The sequence below is a fragment of the Eleutherodactylus coqui genome, chromosome 1 (assembly GCF_035609145.1).
Source record: "Eleutherodactylus coqui strain aEleCoq1 chromosome 1, aEleCoq1.hap1, whole genome shotgun sequence".
NCBI classification, from domain to species: domain Eukaryota; kingdom Metazoa; phylum Chordata; class Amphibia; order Anura; family Eleutherodactylidae; genus Eleutherodactylus; species Eleutherodactylus coqui.
In genome coordinates this window covers 440,166,893-440,184,163 of record NC_089837.1, presented here as the reverse complement: position 1 = coordinate 440,184,163, position 17,271 = coordinate 440,166,893, and positions in this window count along the sequence as shown.

The following is a 17,271-nucleotide window of genomic DNA, read 5'->3' as shown; positions in this document are numbered from 1 at the left end:
TATTAGCGGAAGTGAGTGCCAGTTTAAACATCCGTCCAGGACCCCTGATGGATTGCCCTGGAGAACGGACAGCCCGAGTATCCAATAACAGAAACTGCAGAGATAAAAAACCTTGCAGGTTGGAGAGAGGACTGCCAAGCCGCACCCGTGTAGAGCATGACCTCAGACATAAGTGGATGCAGAAAGAGTCTACAGAAAGCAATGCTCCATGCAATCACCCCGTATTTATGTTGCATGGAGCATCAAACCAGCCTCCTGACAACAGCATAAACAAGAAAGGGGACCCTATATTCAGAGTTAGACGCCTTTATTTACATATTGATGACTTATCCTAAAAGTATGTTATATATGAAAGGGGTTTTCCCGGGACATAAAAAAAAATTATGAAGGGTTAAAATGAAGAAAAATTGAATACTCACCTGTCCCGGTGACTCCCCATCCAGTGTTGCCTGCCACACAGAACCCGGAAGAAGCAGCAGGTGGTCACATGCCGTTCATTGTGTATGTGACCGCTGAGCCACTCACAGGCTTCAATGGTAATTCTTCTATATCCGTTGAAGCCCGTGGGTTGCTAAGCAGTCCCGGTAAACCCCTTTAAAGATCCGGAAAGCTTGTTTCATACATTTCTCCATTTGTTTACTAGCACGTGAGTAGTCTGCAATTAAAAAGAAATTACAACTTTTCACGCATAATTTATGCATTGAACAAAATGTAATTATGAATAAGCTATAATTTTGCTTATTGGAAATGAGAGCTCATGGGAGATTTCTCCTTATGAATGCCTAGCGACTCCCTAAGAGCGCTAGGAAGATTGGTGTAATGGGAACGTCAATAAGAAGCTTGCTGCACTTGCAAATATGATACTAAAAGGCAAATACGCATCAGCAAGTTAAACAGACTATAGGGTCTACATCGTTTTCCACCTCCATAATACCCCGTGGACTTTGAATCAGCATAAAAGAACTGTTACCCAACATTTTCCCTGCAGAACACTAGGAATTTTCCATCTCTCTTTAATCACATATTTGTATTTTTGCATGTTTAATTATGTGATGAAATGATAAATTCACTTTGGAAATGCCCTGAATCCATCGAGCAGATTCACTCAGCGCAGAAGACGGGATTAAATATTTACGAAGTTTGTGTTTTCTCTATTTTGCCATTTGCTTTATGATACAATTTATCTCATTAAATGTAACCATGTGGAATAGAACACTAGAAGTGTTCACAACCTTCATAGTCACTGAACAGTAAGACAGCACTAGTTAAAACTGGGGTCACCAAAATGTTTTGCTTTATTTTAGTGGGTTTTTCGGGTTGCAGGGTTTATAAAGGTCCAATTATGTAACTATGAAAAAAAAAGAAAATGTAATAGGCAATGGCTGACCAAATGGATCAATATTTAAACAGTTTTTTTAAATTATGTTGAAAGAAAATATCTTTTTATTCATCTTTATAAATAAGGGTTACCTAAAATACATGCTTCCCGATTTCATGGAAGATCATAAATAAGTTAACTCATCAATATGTTTTTTAACCTTTTGATGGCATTGAGAAATTAAAGGACAACTCCATAGCATGAGCAGCAGATCTCCAATACCATTCTTACACTTTCGGCACTAGTCACTGGTTGCTTTGTTTCAGGTCACCTAAAAATAGTTGTGGGTTGATTTAATTATAGTCTCATGTTTTCCAACAACTATCCAATAAACTTTGCAGGGAGGCGTGCGCTTCAGTGACTGCGAACATGAACAATTTGCACATTGTATGAGGTTTTTTTGCGCACCTACCTGCGTATTTTACTGTACATTTTCTGTCCGCAAGTTGTTTCACACATGTTCTTGTTTAGGGCTCCTTCACATGGGCACTGCGATTTTCAGCCAGTTGCATCGCGACTGAAAATCCCAAGAAGAAGAGGCTGCATCTCTCGTTTTAAGCCCATTCAGACAGAATATCATCGGGCAGGGGGAGAGCCCGATGATCTTCCATCTGAATGGGCATTAAAAAGCCCCTTCTCTCCCCCTCTCTGCCTCTTGACAGCTACCGGCAAGGGGGGGGGGGTTGGTGTCGGGGAGGAAGCTAGTGTGTTAAACTCCCGCACCCTTTATGCCCTTTGTCGGCTGCTGGTAAGCGGAGTTGGGAAAATGGGGCAGGAGCTTAGCAGAGCTAGTGTGCTAAACTCCCACCCCATCCCGCCCCCTCCCTTTGCCAGCAGCCGGCAAGGGGCGGAGAGGGGGAGGAAAGGGGGAAGGAGTTTAGCAAAGTCGCTGCTAAACTCCCTCCCACCTCCCTTTTCCTTCTATAGGAGTCTATGGGACTGGTCGGCGCATTCCGGCAAAAGATAGGTCCACCCCTATTTTTTCTGGTCAGCAAAAAACTCCCAGCCGGAATGCACACTGTATGAGCTATCTTTTCCAGCTGGCCCGATTTTATGCACCAAAAAAATTGCCCATCTGAACAAGTGCATTAGAATCCAATGCTTCAGATGGTCGTGATTTTCAGCTAAATAGCCGCGGTAAACCGCTCATGTGAATAAAGCCTAATTGGGAGCTTTAATACACACACAAAAAAAGAACACGCTCTTTTTTTTTTTTTTTTTTTTTTTTGCGCACACAAAAAATGGAGATGCAAATGAACCCATTGAAATCAACGGGTACTATTCTCTGCACATTGTGCATACAGATTGTGTACACAGAAATACGTCCATATGAAGGGGGCCTGAGCTCAGTGACTGGCTGCAGCAGCCACATGTTTATACGGAGCATCACCACTGCAGCCAAAGTAGACAAAGACCAGCGTGAGGTGCAAACAGCAGTACTGGAGCAGTGGGGGAAGAAAAGAGTGACTATGACTTAGGCTTTAACCATTGCCTGCCCACTCTACAGTTTTAGTATAACTCAGAAAACCCTTTTAAAGTGAACCTGCCACCAGGCTCATGCAGCCTGAACCATGTGCCCATGTAGGTTTTATTATGAAACCCTGCAGTGTTTCAGAAAAAAAGATACTTAGAAACTTGACTTGGAACTGAGCTGGAACGGAGCTATGAGTAAACGAGACGAGCCGCGCCGGGCTCTTCCTGCCCGTGTCATCAAGAGTGACAGATTCTCTCCCTACTTGTGTATAGGAAAAGTGCTGTTAGTCAACATGCTGCAGGCAAGAAGAGCCCAGTGCGGCCCGTCGGGGCTCTGTTCCAGCTCAGCTCCAAGTCAAACTTCTAAGTACAGTATGTTTTTTGCAGCGTTTCAGAATAAGACATACAGGTTCCCTTTAAGCAAAATAACATATTCAGCTCTGCTACATGCAGTACTGTACATGCAGCCAATATAGCATAAGATATATAGATCCCTATGATGCTGTCAGTTGGGAGTATTAGACCCATGGTCTAGCCAGGACCTATAACCGTAAAATAGGCATACAAATACACTTATGTGAAACTGGACTAAAACTGTATGCACAGAGCCTGTATTATGGCACATAACGTGCCTTCAGCTCTGTCCAATGGAGTGCTACTTTATACTGCACTTTGCATGTGTATGGTAATTAAGTGAGATGAAACAATACCTCTGCAGTGCCCCCTATTGAAAGGCAGCCTTCCTGCAAGTCAATGACTCTATATACAAGGCTTGTAACAATGACTTGTTGTTGATCATTGTTACAAGGCTTGTATAAAAAGTCTAACACTGACTTGCAGGAATGCTGCCTTCCAATAGGTGGTGCTGCAGAGGTATTGTTCCATCTCCCTTATTTGCATATTACCCAAAGGAGCATGAATGGCCTTATAAGTCTCCTCACTCACTCACCTTCTAACTGCTCTCCCTAAGGAGAAAAGATAGCGTTCCTGGTAATATGGTATTACAGAGTTCTCATATACAAACAATGCTTCTAGGCTAGATTACCTGTAAAATGGAACAAGCCTTGGATATTCCATATTTGCAATCAGAGCCATATGGAAGTATGGTAGCGCTCTAATGACTTCCATGGGTGGAGTATTATGGCTCGGTACAACTCGATGTTTGTAAGGAGCTGTAATGTAGCCTTGTAGATGACAACAAAGAGTTATGCCGATGCAAGAAAAAGACAAATTCATCTCTAATACATTTGCAAATAATTGTGACACCAATGTATATAGACGCTGTTACAGGACACTATGAACATCATATACTGTTCCTGGGCTTTGTTCTTTAAGCAATCTGGACCATAAAGTGATAGCTCTTATGTGTACCTGAGCCTCCAAGTAACATCTGTCAAGCTGGTTTCCTTCTCGCTCGTTCTGTTCTTTTGTATCATTCTTGTGCGCTATTACTGCTAATGTTGTAAACAATTCACTTTTGTTTGATTTTTGAGTGCAGTAATAACGTCCTGAAATAGCGAAGAATTGCTGGGAACACTAAATGCACTGGCCGTAGTCTGCCTTGAGGAAGTCTCTGTACTCCATAAACCTCCTGCGGAGCGGAGCTGTTTTATAGTATAATAATAAACCGCGTAAAGGCGGGTGGTGGATTTTATAAACAAAGTTGTCTCTGCTCACAACAGAGAACCATTATCTGCTGCTGGAAAAGACATTCAAAATGGAAAGTGCTATTTTAGATTATAATGAGCGGCTTAAGTGTCACGTTTCTTTTCTGCTTCCACCCTGCATGGTGAAGTATTTTGGCTTCTTACTCCACATGATTGAACTGAATCTCTGTGCAGTATTAATACTGCGTTAAAGCTCCCTTTAATGTGGAAGGATGCCAACATTTCTGGAGTGCTTTTAGTATTAAAAAAATCGTCATAGTACTACAGTATAGAAGATGGTGACTTGTTGTATGACTCGATGACTTGTTGTATGACTCATTGTAGGACTCAATGACTTGTTCTGCGAAGAAGGTAGAAGTGGCTGAAAGAAAAGGACCCCTTTGAAGAACATCTGTTATCAGACAGTGGGTCAATTCCACTTTCTCAGCCAATCAGGGGTTCAGGGAGCTTTGGATAGTATCATAGTGATGCCTCAATAGAAATGTGTCACTAGATGTAACAGGGTGATGAGAGTCTCTGGACAACTATAACATAGTACTGTGAACAGATTGTAACTGTTTCTTTAAAAGCATCTTTTTGTCTTCCGGTCCTGGATGGACCATGGCGATGGCCAGAGGTGGTGGCAAATTTTGCTAAATTATGCAAGAAGGGGTATGATATATGGGTTATATGTGTTCAGCTTATGGTTTGGCAATCCATTTATTTATTTTTGTTGAGTAGAAAAGTTGAGCACATCACCTGTGAGCGGCTGTTGTTCCACAGCAGGGACCACATTTGGCTAAGAGCACTGAAAGAGCGCTGATACAAAGATTTCTACAACCAGATTGAGGACTGCTGAACTGAGTTTGAAGGAAATGTATACCCTCATCTAATGCCATCCATTTGGAATACCCAAGACCAGAAGAAGATATTGAAAGTGTTTTTGGTTGCAGTCAAGTTTTGTGAATGCGGCAGCTTGATATTCTGTTAAGTCAAAATACGCAGTACACCCCTAGATGAATTCGTTAAGGGGTCTAGTTTTCAAAATGGGGTCATTTGTGGGGGTTCTCTGTCGTTTTAGCCGCTCAAGGGCTCTACAAGTGGGCAATGGGGCCTAAATCACCTTCATGCTAAATTTCTGTTCTGAAAACCACCGACTACTCCTTTCATTTTGGGCCCCGTTGTGCATCTAGACATAAGATAAGGGCCACAATGGGTATGCCTCTGAACACAGGACAAACAGGGGTATCCATTTTGGGGTGCAAGTCTTCATTCATATGTGTGCTGTACAAAAAAAGCAGTTTTTAAAATGACAGAATTGCCAAAAAAACAAAATCACATTTTTTTCCTTTTGCTTTGCTTGAATTCATTCAAAAACTGTGGTGTCAAAATGGGCAGTACACCCCTGGATAAATTTGCTAAGGGGTTTAGTTTTTAAAATGGGGTCATTTTTGGGGGTTCTATATGGTTTTGGCCGCTCAAGAGCTCCACAAAAGTGCTATGAGGCCTAAAATGCCTTCAAGCAAAATTTATGTTCTGAAAGACGCTGACTACTCCTTTCATTTTGGGCACCGTTGTGCATCCAGACATAAGATTAGGGCCACAATGGGTATGTTTCTGAAAACAGGACAAACAGGGGTATCCCTTTTGGGGTGTCAATCCTCATTTTCATGTAAACTATAGGAAAAATATATGTCTTTAAAATGACATATTTGCAAAAATATGATATTTTATTTTTTCTCCTCTAAATTGAATTAATTCCTGAAAAAAAACTGTGGGGTCAAAATACTTATGACACCTCTCAGTGGATACATTAAGGGGTGTAGTTTTTAAAATGGGGTCATTTGGGGGGTATCTATCATTCTGACACCCATGAGCCTTTGCAAACTTGGCTTGCTGTAAGAAAACAAAATGTTTCTCAAAATGCTGAAAAGTAATGTTAAATTTGTACGTCATCTAAATGGTTAAAAAAAACACAAAAGTTTTTCAAATGTGCATTCAGAATAACGTAAACAGATGGAAATCAAAAATTTATACGGTATGTTTGCACATATTTGAGATATTACAGTTGAAAATTTTTTCTAAATGTTTCCAATATTGGTACTTTTAATAAATATACACCAATTATATTGGTCTATTTTTGCAACGTAAATGAAGTACAATATGTGGTGAAAAAACAATGTCAGAATCACTTGGATATACAAAACCTTTACGGAGTTATGCTATGTTGAACGACCCATGTCAGATTTCCAAAATTTGGCTCTGTCAATAAGGCACAAACAGGCTTCATCACTAAGGGGTTAAGCAAACAGCTCTGTTCCCACTGCAGTGGTCTAGCTTGGTATTACAAGTTTTCATTCACTTCAATGAAAACTTTGTCTGTAATACTAAGCCTGCACCAGGAACTGAACTGCCTGCTTCCTACAGAACTCAGGTCAGTGCATGAGTACAGTGGCCCAGGGAATAGCTGATTTACTATTGATGACATATTCTATGTGTCATCAATAGTTTATAACTGGACAACCCCTTTAAGTGTGGCTTTTTGTTCTCCTAAGGCACCAGAGCCAGGGTGCAACTGCTACCTCAGCACTTCTGGTAACTATGATATGGTATATAGCTATGTATGATGTCAGGCTGCGAGGAGCATTGATTTGCACACATCAGCCATTGAGACAAACTACCATTTGGGGTGCTCTTTGGCTAATATATGTTTCTTTATAAAGGGGTGATAGATTCCCTTTAACATCATCCCCTTATAATAAGAGGTATGTTTTGTGAACAATCCTTTAACACATGGAAAAGAAGTCATGACTTGATTACAGATTAGCAAAACGAAGCTTTTGGCAATTTTTCATGTTTGCAGATTTTGACAGACAGCAATCTCAAGTATGAACATTATAGTGAAAATGTAGATTTTCAACAATATGAACTTATTAAAATGTCAAAAATAATACCAGGTCTAAATGTACTTAACACACATACTTGAAAATGTCATCCAATGATGGAGGCAATGTTATGTACTGCTGCTCCGAAAAGGAGCGCAATGAATAGGCTTTTACTGGCTGATGGAAAAGAGAACAAATTGGAAATGTTACAATAAATACAATACCTCATTATGTGACCTCACGCTCCTCAGACCTTTGCTGGTATTCTGCATTAATCAAAGGTAATTATCTTCTGTTTGCAGATTATGGTTATGTCTTGGATTTAAAAGGCTTTTCTGAAACAGAAAAATCACATTCTGTGGCCATGAAATAGAACAATAACATTATTTTCAATACATTTACCAGACACATTGTAGTGTATTTCCACATTAAGTGTCCTCGTCATCTATCACTACAATACAGGGTCATGATATGGCATTCATAATGCAGCGAATCAAATAAGTGAAACAACTAATATACATCCAACTTATTTGGCTAATGCATAATATGCTGTTAATATGGACGACGCATCATAAACATGATTACCATCCTTCTCCTTTGCATTCAACACCCCATCCTGAGATTAGGGGTCTGCTGCATCTCTGATTGCGGACACTCCATTTATTTCCATGGGACTACACTCTTATTGAAATTAGTAGAATGACGGTATATATGCATGACCAGCACTCTATTCATGCAGGCATACTCCAGACTTCTGTTTTTAGGATTAGTGAAGGTCCCAGCATTTGGACCCCAACCGGTCAGCAGGTAGCCTCCTATCCAGTGGATGGGGAATAATGTGTCCGGTCTGCACTATTGTGAGATGTTCACGGCCCTGGAGTATGTAGCTTTCCCTAGGGAGCTTTCCCATCAGCTAAGCCAATCCTGCAGTATCCTGGTTCTTTCATATAGAGGGCTAGGTAACTGCATAGCAAGCCTGATGTCCACTCAATAGTAGGCCTCATGTTTGCTTCTCCTTGGCTGGAAGTAAAGCAGGTAGTTTCTTACTGTGAGCTAAGTCAACCAGCTGAGCACAGACTGACTAAGCTACGTGTGGCTAGCCTTTATAGCTTTAGCTTCACCCACTAGCCTTGCTCTGATTGGCTGTGAGGGACTACAACACTGAGCTGATTAATCCTGTAAGCGCTGTATACTATCTAAATCACCACCTGTAAAATATAATCTGCTTTCCCCATCAGAAGTTCTAACTCTGAACAATATTTCTCAACTAGAGTTGAGCGAATGTACTCTGCCAAGCTTGATGCTCGTTCGAGTATTATCATACTCGATGGTGCTGGCTACTTAAGCGAGCATCATGTCGTGTTTGACCCCGCCCCAGTTTCTGCCCCTCCCCGCCGCTGACGTGTCAGATTTGACCCATCCTCACTGGTAGTTTGTGGCTGGCTTTGCAGAGGGCAGAGAGAGAGAGAGAGAGAGAGAAAGAGAGAGAGCTCAGCAACCGGCGGGTCCCATACAAAAATGCTCGAGTCTCCCATTGAAGTCAATGGGGTTCGTTACTTGAATAGAGCTCCCGAATTTGACAAAAAGCTCGACTCGAATAACGAGGACCTGAGCATTTTGGTGTTCGCTCATCTCTATTCTCAACTCCTGTACTCAAGGTCAATTTTTTAGGATTTCCTTGGTAATTGTCCGTGCCTCCGAAACTACCACAGATATTCTCTCTATAGCTATCCTAAAATCAAGACCTATTAGAGGGACTGGAAAACTGGAGTTGAGAAACACTGTTGTAACTTTCAGCGCAAAATTGTATCACTGAGCAGTGGAAAAACATCACCTGGTCAGATGAATCCAGATTTCTGTTGCACCATGCTGATGGGAGGTCAGAATTTGGCACAAGCAGCATGAATCAATGAACCCTTCCTGTCAGCTGGTCAGAACATGTCAGCACCTCCATCTAATGTGCAGCAACTACAAGAAGCTTCCTGTCCACAGGGGCCGATATTCTTGCAGAACGATTTCAACGCTTATGCCACAAAGAATTGTTTGTGTTTCTAAAGGCCAAAGGCAATGCGGTACGCTAGTAGGTGGGTGTCTCTAATCAAGTGACATTCAGTATATGTAGCGGACTCAACCAGACATTTTTTATAAAGCGCTTTTGCCTCAGCTTCCAGCTCTCCTCTATGATGAAACTCTTTCCTGGCATTGTACAGTTTGCTTTTCTGGCCATTAATAACATACAATACATATGTATTATTAATGAACCATAGTAACAATAGTGTAAGCAAACTTTAACTGGTGATTCAGCTGGTTTTCTTACGCCACAACTGGAAAATGTATTTTTTTCCTATTTTTAGAATAATTATTTCCTCTGCTTGATAAATTTTGACCACCTTTCTTTAATGAATATATTCTATGAACACAGTATGCCGTACACTGCCTCCTTCATTTTCATGCTGCTATAAAGACTTTCCTTCATGCATCACACTGTGCCATTACACAGCTGTGTGGGCTACAGAACATTTTGACTATAATAATTAGAAAAGCCATTTATTCATTTTTCTGCCATCCCCGGACCTATTATTTATGATGTTCTAAGGTGTTCCTTCTGCATTAGTTCTTTCAGATGAGCAGAACTGCCAGAAAGTACATTGTACAAAAGGAAATCCTTTGAAGATCGTCAGCGCCCTCTATGGGATAAGAGATTCTTTTTTTGAGAAGTTCTATAGATCATCCAACACATGAAATCTGAAGCCTAAGGTGCTCAGTAAAGGAAAGGCATTATGACTGATCATATTCCTAGTTGCACAAATATGGGAATACAATGTGAGTGTGTAAAATAACAGGGAAAATGTATGTAAGTAACATTACGAATATGGGAGAAACATCAACAACCTTTGATGTGCCAATGATACAATGTCGCTCGCGGAAAGTGAAAAGGATCTGGAATATCTCATCTGGAGAGTTGAAGAAGAAAGTGAGCGCATGGGGCTGAACCTCAACTTAAAGAAAACAGAGGTAATGCTGACAGCAAGTAATGGTACAGTCCATGTAAAAATCGACAACGAGGAAATTGAAGCGGTTAAATATTTCCTCTGCCTCGGATCCAACATTGACAGCAATAGAGAATCAGAACCAGAGATCAAACAAAGAATTATACAGTGCGATGCAAGGAATGGCAAAGATATGGAAGAGCAAAGATATTAGTATTGCTACAAAGAGCCGAATGATAAATGCAATTGTGTTTTCGATCTCCATATACACATGCGAAAGTTGGACACTCAGTAAGGCAGATAAATTGATGCTTTCGACCTATGGTGCTGGAGACGAATGCTGCATATACCATGGGTGGCAATGGTCACCAAGATAGTCCTAGAGCGTATCAAACAAAAATATTGCTAGAGTGCAAAATCATCATACAGCAGCTCTCATACTTTGGACATACCATGCGAGCCAATTCTCTGGAAACAGCATTGATGCTCACTACAGTTAGTGGGTCATAAGTAAGAGGACGCCAAAGAATATGCTGGCTGGATGGAATCAAGGTGGATATAAACATGCACATGAAAGAACTGAAAGAAGTGGTCAAGGATAGGAAAGTATGGAGAATGATGTTCCATAAAGTGATCAAAAGTCGGCCTTGACTGAACAGATAATATCATCCTCATCAATATTACTAAAAACCTCTAGTTGATTTTAAGGAAAAGAGAAAACTGGTGCAAGAAAAGGGGATGACAAATCTAAAAAAAAATTGCAGCTTCATTGAGTACCAAACTAAATGGACTGGAGCAGTAAGTAATACTGAAAACTAGAAATGTTGGCTGAACAACTCATACAGAATTAATGCTTACGTTTAACACGACACAAAAAAATTGGGTGAAAGTGGGGTGGTCACGGCGTTTACCACACGATTAACAATTCATGCCTGTAACATTAAAAATAACCTGTCACGTCCCCACAGTATGCCAAAATATGTTATGGTGCCATTAGGGCACATGACAGGGAGCCGGGTGATGTATTTTTTTATAGTCACCCGCTCCCACGATCCAGCGGTGTCCCCCTCTGAAGTTGTAGTATGAAAATCTCCATTTTTTCAGAGTCCCGTACACACGCTCTACCATTGACTTGTATGGAAGGGCACATGCATGGGACTCTAAAAAGAGTCATATTTTTAATCCAGGCACAATCTTTACCGTGTAACAGTGCTGAATCGAAGGAGTGTGTGAGTATAAAAAAGTACATCACCGGCTCCCTCTCGCGTACCCTAATGGCACCATAACTCAGTTTATGGTGCTGTGTAGACATGACAGGTCCCCTTTAGGTACAGCACCATTTTTGTTAACAATAGCCAACAAAATCGTCTGAAATACCAAATGCTGAAAGACAGCGAGCTTGTGGACATTCAGCTCCTTTTAACCACCGGTATGGAATTCTGCCACTGTTGTCACAGACTGTAAAAAAACAAGAAAGCAAACAATGAAATAAAAGCTGTAGAGAAAGTGAGAGGGTATTCCTCTCACCAGCAATGTGGTAGAAGGTGTTACAGTCTGCGGACGCAGCTTACCTCTCCTCTCCCCGCTGGTGGTCACGGCACATGTACTTTTTCATACCCAACTCTGGTATCTGCCTTATCTTATGGCCCAAAGGGTGCATGCACATTCCCGTGCTCTTCATGGGCCAGCTCACACTTTAGTTTAGCTGCCTGAGTTTGTCTTCTTTTGTTTTAGCCTAAAGGTGTTATCTACTGTATCCTTGCATTCTCCACTCCCTACCTCGGCTTGTAATATGGACCACACTTTTACCTGCTGCCTGCCCGAGCATTGTCCTCCTGCACCATGCTGAACCTGTTCTGTGTGCCCTGCCCTCCAGCTCGTTCCTTGTTCTAAAGTCAGAAACGCTATATTTTCTCCTTAGAGAGAATGAAGAGATTTAAAAGGCCATTCATGCTCCCTGGGTAATATGCAAATAAGGTAGATGGAATTATTCCATCTCCCTTATTTGTTCTAAAGTTACACTGACTGCCCTGACTCGGATCTGACTACGCCTCTATCTACACGCACATGTACCGTGCTTTGGTCTATAGTAGTCTCAGCTGCCATATTACTGGATCCATTTCCAGAGTAATAGCCTAGGGACCCTGCAGTGAAGCCCAGATCCTGACTGCTAGAGTTAAAGGGGTTTCTCAAGTGCTGCCTTTGGATTTGGCCCTATGTCAAACCAGGGTGTGGCACAGCGGGTTCACTTCCACTAATCCTGATGTCCGAATAATGGCCCCTCTATTCATCCTCGTCCTTGTCCTGTGACGTCACTTATAAGGGTAGCAGTTCTGCCAAAACACCTCTATTATGCAGACTCTGCAGTCTGAGGCCATTTATTTATTAATTGCAACTGGTGGAGGATTCTGGAACTAACAGCTAAGTGCCCTATAATGTAACGTGCAGCAGTATATTCTTGTAGCTTTCATATAGTAATGCTTATGGGATTTTCTTCTGTAAATGTTTTCCCATCAGTCGGCTTACATTACTGGCTACTGAATGGTACATAGTGCCCAGAAACCTGACAGCTGCCACCAGCGATTTTGTATTATAAATTGATCTATAAACTGCTTGGGGCTTCTCAGCCGTCACATCACCAGAAACGCTAAATGGCACTAATTGATTTTAAATGGTGATTTAACTAAATATGAATGCAAATAACCACAGGTATTCGCCAATTCTACATAACATTTACAGTTTATTTCACAATATACATTTTCTAAAGTGCTCACTATTTGTAGGGCAATTTTATCTTGGTTTTGCTGCAAGAACAGCTGTAGCCTCTATGGAAAACTGCATTAACGTCGGACAGCCACATTCATGGCCTCCATAATACTGCTAGCCATATTTATTGGGGGAACTTCTCGTTAGGGGAATTTTTGATACCACTTTTCTGGCAGCTTTTTTTCCCTTTCTCTAGTTTAAAATGCAATAAATGTATCCTTGCCACACAATATAAATAAATGAAATAATGAAAAAAGTTTGGTAAACACTTAGCCAGTAGAGCAAAATGAGATTGTTCTCAGTAAGAGAAACCAAGTAATCTTCTAGATTTGATACCTTTTAATGGCTTACAAAAATACATGATGTTATAGCCAGCTTTTGAACCTCTCAGGATTCTTCATCAGGTATAATGAAATATATCTGAAGAGGCACATATATAAATACCCCCATACTTATGACAAGGCACAGACATGGATGTGATTAATTTGCACTTAAAAGATTACCACAACAGGATGAGTAGAGAAATAAATAAATACTTAAAAAGTCCACTGGTAAAGAAGTGAAGGCTTTATGGTCTCTGAATTAGTGTTAGGGGGTCACCAGGCCTGTGTGTAATCTGTGCCATAGATTTTTCATACTTCCCAGTCAAGCGTGAATCCTCGTAAAGAATTTAACCCTCTGTTGAAAACGTCAAAAGTTGTTATAAATTTGTACCCCCAAATTATTCTATGGCTTTGTAATTTGAAGTTGCCTTTTAGGCCGCCTGCAGACGGGCAGGTCGGATCCGGCGGCGAGGATTCTCGCCGTGGGACCTGACCCGAGCGCCTGCAGGGACCAGCGCGTACTCACCCATGCCTGCGGCTCCAGCTGTTTGATGTGCCGGCTTGCTGGGCAGCCGGCGCATGCGCAGACCGGAGCCGGCGGCGGGTGAGTGACATTTCTGTGCAGGGCTCGCAGAGCCCCCCACAGGAATAGAGCATACCGCGATTTGTTTGCCGCGCGAGATTTCGCGTGGACAAATCGCGACCGTCTGCATAGGATTGCACATTAAGGCGCCCTTAATATGGTGACTTTCATGTGTTCTATGTTGTGTCCGTGACTAGAGAAATGCTTGGCCACAGGTAATTCAGTCTTTCCCTGTTTAATTGTGTGCTGATGAGATCTCATCCTTGCTTTCAGTTTTTGTCCGGTTTCTCCAACATAAAGGCTGCCAACAGGACATTCACTGCATTGGATCAGGTACACAACATCGGATGTGGAAAATGTGAATGTCCCCAGAATCTTATAGTCCTGCTATGTGTTGAGGTTATGTATCCTGTCTGCGATCAGTACATGTGAGCAGGTCTTGCAGAGACTCCGCTGAGATGAACACCGCTCAGCCAATTCATAAATCCTGCCTCCACAACGCAATGGCTGTTGATTGGTCATCGACTGCTGCTCAACCAATCAATGCAGCGCCCGATGAACCAATGCAATGGCTGTGATTGGTTCATCAAGCGCTGCATTGACTGGCTGAGCAGCAGTTGAAGAACCAATCACAGCCATTGCTTCCTGGAGACAGGATTTATGAATCCCATAACCAAGAAGTGATATTGTAAGAGTGGCCGAGGACTGCAGGACTGCGCTGGGGCTCTGGAGATCAGCGAGAGGCACCTGACTGAGCCTGCGGTAGGTAAGTATAATAATACATTCCCCAAAAATAAGACCTATTGCCTCTTCTGGGGCAAAAAATTATATAAGACAGGATCTTGTTTTCAGGTAAATATGGTAATTAATTAAAAGGCACAGACATAGTGAGTCGAATTTGCACTTAAAACAATACCAGACAAGATGAACAGAGAAATAAATGAACCTCGGAGCGGGGTTCTTGCATCAGTGGAGAATATGAAAGGTCTGAAGGAGATCAAGAGGGTTGTCCTTAAGGAGAGCACCCAGGAAGTGTGTGGAGACACCTGGGGGTGAGTGGGTTGGGGGATGGCATTGTATCTCCCCAAGTAGAGAACCCAAAAGGGGTACTATTCCCGATCATTGTTTTAAAGCCTTGGTAAAAAGTCATACATTGATTTGAAGGAATGCTGCAATCCAATAGGTAGTGCTGCAGAGGTATTGTTTCATCTTCCTTATTTGCAGGTCTGAAGGAGAGATAACACAGGCCTGTGACCCCCCTAACACCAATTTAGAGATCATAAAACTGTCACATTCCTTACCAGTGGCCTAATTAAGTATTTACTTCTCTGCTCATCTTGTCTGGTATTGTATTACGTGCAAATTAGTCTCGCTATGTCTGTGCCTTTTCATGTGTGTACATTTGTATATATATATTTATGCCCCATCCAGATCTGTTTCATTATGAATGAGGATGGATCCTGAGAGGTCCGAAAGTTCGCTATAACAACATGTATTTTTGTTAGCCATTAAAAGTTATCATATCTACAAGATTACTTGGTTACTCTTACTGAGAACAATCACATTTTGCTCTACTGGCTAACACAGTACTAAACATTTTTTTTTTGTATCTCTGCGTGTGGCACTCATATTCAATGCTGAATAAATCAGGATGTTTTGATTATTTGGTTTCCATTTTTTTATCACTTGCATATCATTAACATGTCTATCGATCCTATAATTTCCATTGTTCCACAACTTTCCTTCTTTGTGTTGCAATTTCATTGTTGAGGAGTGTATCTGCAAGGTGCAGTGTGTTTTACTGATTCAACATGTAATAAAAGTATACAAATTAGTGCAACATGGATAAAAAGCAGCAACCCCTGTGCTGAGAGGTGAGAGTTCTGATTTCAGGAAACCGCAAGGAAAGATAATGCTTTGAAAGGGCAATCATGGTTAATGCATTAGAGAATGCATCCCAAAGAGATCAGGCAGCACAAGCAGTGGTAGCCAGAATTATTTTTTCTTGTCTTTAGAATTCTTTATGAAGTCATTTGCTCAAGGCCACAACCAAAGAATAAAGGATTCGTTACGGGGCTCCCTGCTTCACAGCAACGAGAGCCGCTTCATTAATCACTGGTGTACTGTCTGGAGTTCCACTTGTAGTCTTACTAGTACTATTAACATTTCTTATTTGGCGGTAGGCTACCATTCATCAAACCCTGTGAAAGCAGACTATCTGAGAACAGCCAGGAACTTTCAAATTCGGTTAGATACAATTGTTTTTCCTTTAACTTGTTTTCTTATAAATGCTCCGCCAGCAGAGATACGGTAATTATTGCCTTGTTTCTGGAGCCAATACATTGGACAAATCCTTCTAGATAGAAGGATCTCTGATCATAGGGTTATTTTTGCTGCTTTGACCTTCAGCAATCAACCCAGCGGGGTCCGTATCTGGGTTCCACAGCAAATACCTTCCATAGCATGATATGAAAAAGTAATTCTTCTTGCACATGAGCAGAAACCAATTGCGGTTTCTGCTCACGGAGGAAAAATCGTAGCATGTTCCATTTTCCTGCAGTGTCCGCATGGACGGCTTTCATTAAAGTCAATGGAAGCCATCCGACCCGCAGCCCGTCCACAATTGGCATTGTGGATGGGCCACGGATTCCACAGGAAAAGCAGGAGTTTAAGAAAAAAATCTGTACTGTGAATGTCCGACGGCGGCTTGCCGCGACTATCCACGGTACAGAAAAGAAGATGATTGACAAGTAGGCAGGGTTGCGGGTCACATTTAGAGATGAAATCCACTACTGGAACCTGCATGCGAAATCCGTCTCTGCCGTGTGCAGGCGGCCTAATACATGGGCATATTGGATCCTCAATTGTGGGGGTTGCTTTTTTGGAGCTACATTACCTTCTATACTGATTGATAGCCAAGGGTCTAAAAAGAGTAAAGTGACTCTATTGAGGTACTTTAAAATAAGTTCATTAGCAGATATCCACTTGAAGTAGCAGAAGCAGCAAAGGTATTGTGACTGCAACATCATTGGTTAATCAGTAAACTTCTTGGTTAATCAGTAGACCAACCATACGTCAGTCTTGGAGAGGTTTTCCGGGGAAATACTATTGATGATGTATCCTCAGGACGGAGCATCAATAGTTGCTTAGTAAGAGTCCGCCAATTTGACCTCGGCCGATCAGATGATTGAGTGCCTGCTGTCAACGCCGCAATACACAGAGGTCGG